A 6,000-nucleotide genomic window follows, 5' to 3' on the forward strand; every position below is an offset into this window, starting at 1 on the left:
TGCCTTCTTATTAAAAATATTCCAATAATCATTAGTTATAGTAGACTTTCGCTCCTTAAGAGCACCATATTTCCCTTGCTTGATTAAGGAATTGATTATTTTGATATTCCATAACTCAAAATTATTTTTTCTTGAGTACTTCTCAATATCATACCTAATGCTTACCATCATTGCTAATCCTGCAGATTCAGATCTGTGCCCCAACGATTGCTCTAATACTACTTGTTGGGATTTGTGCTGTGGAATCACACATATAGATCTAGGATAGCAATCCAATGGCACCAAGCACACACAAAAGAACACGCAGATTTAACGTGGAAAACCTTTGTGGGAAAAACCATGACACAAAGCGATAGAGTTCCACTATGAAAATAGAAATTACAAAGAGAGAAGACTTACTTGATTCGAACAACCTCGAATCTCACCCTTGCTACACTCTTTAGAAACCCTAAAACCCTTTTAAGAACCCTTGAAACCCCTTTAGAAAATATTAGCATTACTTAGAAAGGCCTTAGGGACCTCTATTTATAGTTTAGGAAACTCCACTTATGCACCTCTCTGAAACCGCCTCAAATTTACACAGTCCGCGTAGAATCCGCACAACATCTGCGTAACCCTCCACTGGTCGAAGGACCCGAAAATCTCAAATACATCATCGCTGGACTTCGAGTCGAGCGGGCTTCGACTGGTCGAAGGGATCCTTGACTAGCCGAGGCAGCCCCTTTACTGGTCGAGCAACGAAGTGAAAATCAAATTTAAGACATCTGCTTGCAACAATCTTTATGGTGGTCGTTCTAAAAAATCAATGTTGGACATCTCTCATAATTGTTTACCTAATGAGGCCCATATGAATCACAAGTAATTAAGCCTGATTTTTTGGCCTTGGTCTAATGTGGGATTACACCATTAATGACTGATCGATTTCTTCGATTAGTTAAGTGAGGGATGCCACTACATGTACAAAAGCTAAATCTTTGGAAACAAATAGCGTGGTGTGCACCAAACTCACTTGCGTGTTGATGCCACCTAGTTCTATGGGTCCCACCATGATATATGTGTTATATCCATGCTGTCCATCCATTTTGCAAGATCATCTTAGGTTATGGGCCAAAAGAGTAAGATCTAAAGCTCAAGTGAACCACACCATAGAATGCTATGAGGATTGACTGCTTACCATTGAAAACTTCAAGTCCATAGAAGTGGATCAAACTGGTACCTGTGTTTTCTTTTACCCATGTCTATGAACAGTTTGGATGGAAAATAAACATCATGGTGGGCCTAAGAAGGTTTAATGGTGAGCTTCATTGTCTCCACTACTTTTTTTTTTTTTTTTGTGGTGTGGTCCACTTGAGCTTTGGATCTATCTCACTTTTTAGCCCATGCCTTAACATGATACCACAAAATGGACAGATGGTGTGTACATAATACATACATCTGGTCAGGCCCACACAAAACTTGGTGACATTAACACACTACTAAGGTTGATGGTGTGGCTCACCATTCAATCCGTTCTCTAAATCTCTTCATGAATAGCTACAGGAGCCACACCACTACAATTTTTTTGGCTGGTCCAATCATTAATTGTGTAATTTAACATTATGCTTTTGGTAAAAAACTAAGCTGACTTGTGATTCAAATGGGTCACGCTAAAGGAAACAATTGCGAAAAATGTGTACCGTTGATGTTTTTTGTAAACAAAGCCCACCGTAAAGATTATAAAAAATTCACTCCAACCATTAATCTCTCAAAAAAAATTTAAGCCCAAGGAATAAGAATCAGGATAATCTATTATCCAGACTCAAAGGAAAATAGTTTAGAGGGTCGGTACTGTGGTCTATTCCATTTCCAATTGTATGGTCCACCTAAATCAAGAATGGTTTCATTTTTTATGCCTACTTTTAAAATTAAGTGATGCAATTAATGATCGAATTGCATTTTTATAAATACAACATGTTAGGGTCATCTTAGGTTCTGATTGTCAGTGTTATTTTCTTCTTCTGGTTCTATGAAATTGGGAGGTTTCATTATTCTTCAGTACAATGGGAGGAAGATTTTAATGAATATATAAAGTCAAAGCATGTTACAGGAGCATAACAGGTTCTTAAAAAAATTTGAATAAAAAACCTTAAAATATAAAATGATAGATGACTTTATTAGAGGCATTAAAACTTGTCGTTGAAATTGTAAGTTCAAAACCTATTTCTCGCTTTCTCATGGCTTCTGCTTATCATGTGGGCCCCACCCTATAATCAAGGATGACTCTCTAGAATTAGTTGGAAGGAACAGTTCTAATCCATCCCATAATAGTCAGTGATCATCCACGGCCCACATTCAGTATACTAGAAAGGTTGGACGATCGATCTGGACGCTCCATGATGTGAGCCCATCTTTTGCTAACCCGTTTCTCTCCAGAAACATTTTGATTGGACTTTCGTAATCAATGTTAAAGAAAGGATGAGGTCTACAACGACTATACTGAGAAATGGACGGTCTTGATTTATATAGTCCATGATATGGCCCTCACTTGTGATCCAAATTAGATCCAAGTACTTGAATTAGATCTCCCATTTAATTGGCTTGAAATCTGAAACTTCCGCATGTAAAGCTCCAATCGGAACCATCCAATCAAAACCCTGTAAATGGACGATCAGATGAAAAGGGACAAGAACACATCCCACGAACACATCTAACTCTCTGTTCACACTCGATGCACAGGAACCCTAGCTGGACCTTCGTCATGCATATCTCATCAATAGATTGATTTTTCACATTTACAACCCCAATCGGAACCATCCAATCAAAACCCTGTAAATGGATGATCAGATGAAAAGAGACGAGCACATCCCACAAACACATCCAACTCTCCGTTCACACTCGATGCACGGGAACCCTAGCTGGACCTTCGTCATGCATATCTCATCAATACATTGATTTTTCGCATTTACAACCACAATCGGAACCATCGAATCAAAACCCTGTAAATGGACGATTTGATGAAAAGAGACAAAAGCACATCCCACGAACACATCTAAGTCTCCGTTCACACTCGATGCACAGGAATCCTAGCTGGGCCTTCGTCATGGATATCTCATCAGTATATTGGCGTTCGGGGCTTGGATGGGAAGAAGCTGGCGTGACACGCGGGGAACGCGAGGAGCGTACCTTCTGCCACGCGGGTCTAACTTTCATAAGATCTAACCCGTTCATCAGGTATACTGACTCTTATTCCCTCTGGAATCAAGAAATCCTGACCATCCAAAGCTCAGGTAGGTCACCGTTAGTTTTCTGTAGACCCACCATGGTGTCTATATTTCATCCACTCCATTCATCTAGCTTTCCTCAACAGAATGAAAGCATTTCGCAAAAATCACAATATTCCAAAACTAAGGTGGGCCATAAGACGTGAACATATAGTTTTTATGTATTATTCCCTGTGGGATGGCCCATATGAGTGTTGAACGAGCACTATTTTCGGGATCGGGGACAAAGAACTGGTGCTTTAACTGATGGACGGTTTGGATCTCATCCACGTAAATACATTCCTCTCACAATAGTGGTAGGCACGCTCCCCAAGTACCTACGCAGGTCACGCAAGAATTTTCATTTGGAATGGGATCCATGGATAGCCTATCACCCGAACAACTGCTGGAAAATTGAATGCCGAGCGATTGGAGTGAAGAGGCTCTGGTCTTGCTTTAGCGTGCCTTTTTTTCCACGTGCGTGGTGCACTCGCCCAAGTGGGCTTCGCATTCCACGAGCAAAATAGCTGATACCCTGTGGTGACATCCAAGTGACATCGAGGGCTACATCAGGGCATCTGTGGGCGACTTCGAGGTCGATTATGTGGTGGGCTCCACCATGCTTGTGAAAGTCAAGCTAGCTTTCGTCAGGTGAGCCACAAGTTCGCGAAGAAACTGATTGTTAAAACTTGATCATAGTCCACAATCAATATTGACGTGTGGCTCATCTGATGATTGGCGTTGGCCCTGGTTTTAGGTCGTTTGAATGCTGGTATGTTAGAATTGAATTTATAGGTTAATTCAAATCGAACAACTATAATCTCAAGAAGATAGATATATAATATATGACTGAAATCAGCCGATCTATTCAACCACTCAATCACTGTGTAAAATATGATAAAGTGATATTCAGAGTGTAGGTTTCGTTCTCTAGCAATGTATTACACAATTGACTGATGCACGAAAGAGCTTTTCAATGCAGATAAAAGAAAAATAAGAAAGAAATGGTTAGGGAGAAAGAGATGGTCGAAGAGAATGATTGGGAGATGACTTTCTAAATGAGGAATTGAATCTAATATATAAGCGTATACCCAAACTATTGTTATGATTACCAGCTACTTCTTTAACACTACAAATTACACTATGCAATGTAAACAACAAGCAAAGAGTAGATGATTACTAAGGAATGTAATTCACGCAATAGAAAAGTAAATTGATTATGCTAAAGAATATAATTTAATGATAATTGAAAGGATAATTAAACATAATATTTAGGTTTAATAGGGTTAGTGTGAGTTGCTGAATTCTTCTATTATTTATAACTTTAATTTGGTCATCTAGATCCTTTCCATATTCTAGCTATTGTTATAACTGTTCAACGGTACTTGGCCTTCTTTGATACTTCTTTCACCATCGTCTATTGTATAATTGCTTTTACATGATTGCTCGTAGTTTTGTTTAATATGCTCTAGTTATATTATTGTAAAATGGTCTACGTATATTTTTAATTATCTTCAAATACATCATGCAGATCCATTCAGATCATATGTAACTCACTCTGATTGGTTCCCACAGTAAATTAGGACAATGGGATCTAAGACTTTATTTAATTTATAGAAGCTAACAAGTGAGGCCCATTTGATGAATGGTTTCGATCTGGCATACACTGGACACTCCGGCTCTTATGGGGAGGCTAGCCATTTAGCTCTGCCCAAAATTAATAACTGAAACCCACCATACCTACCAAGGACACAGAAACATAACTGCCCGGTCCTCCCATAAAGTCAGCCACCGGCTTATGATACAAGCATTCTTTCATTCGGGCAGTTGGCAGAGAAAGGACAGCTCATGGCTGTCTATGCGAAATTTCAATGGTCGTACAATCTGAGCCATCAATTTTCTTCAGCTTTTCCCAGCTGAATTCCAACCGTTCACCACTTCTGTTTTCAACCGTTCCATTGCAAATCAATCAATCGCGTGGAAAATATTAAAGAGGCCATGTGCTTGGCTAGTTGCAGTCGATCCACATTAGGGTCCACACAATGGATGGTACTTATCCACTATTGGAAGCCACAAGTGCGGATGGAATAGAGTCTCCATCATAACAAGACGGAGACCGTCTCTTTCATGTCACAACCCCTCCACTCAAACTTCCCAAAGGAGGGTTCGAGTACCCATAGGTGGTGAAATTCCAACGGCGTGAGTGTGTGGCGTGTGTGTGCGTGTGTAAAAAAAAAAACATCCCAAAGGAGTATTTTTTGACATACTCTGGCATCGTCTTGATACTCCGGCACTCGGAAATAGTACACCTGGCGTATACTAGATAAATCTAAACCGACTGAACTTTGGAACCCACTAACTCTAATTCACAGTCCCAATATCATATTACTTTTAAAAAAAACCGCCGATTCGTAGACACATATTTGTTGAAATAAGACCATAGGATATTCTGAACCGTTCAATAAATACCCATGATTTGGACAGTTTAAATGAATTATTTGATAGTCAGATAATAAAATAATCTGAATCCTTTGTTCATGTACATCTAAACTGGGACCCATGATTTGGACAGTTTAAATGAATTATTTGTTCTCCACGCAAGCAATTTCTAAGTAATTTCCAAGTGCCTGTGTATCATCCATCACATACTGCCTAAGTACCAAAGTTCTTCTCCTAATCAAGATGCCGTCTTTGGCGCTTAATGGAGCACTTTTATCTACTTTCCCAGTGGAAAATCACCCAAACCTCACTAGTTTTAGTC

The sequence above is a fragment of the Magnolia sinica genome, chromosome 2 (genome assembly GCF_029962835.1).
Source record: "Magnolia sinica isolate HGM2019 chromosome 2, MsV1, whole genome shotgun sequence".
Classification (NCBI taxonomy): domain Eukaryota; kingdom Viridiplantae; phylum Streptophyta; class Magnoliopsida; order Magnoliales; family Magnoliaceae; genus Magnolia; species Magnolia sinica.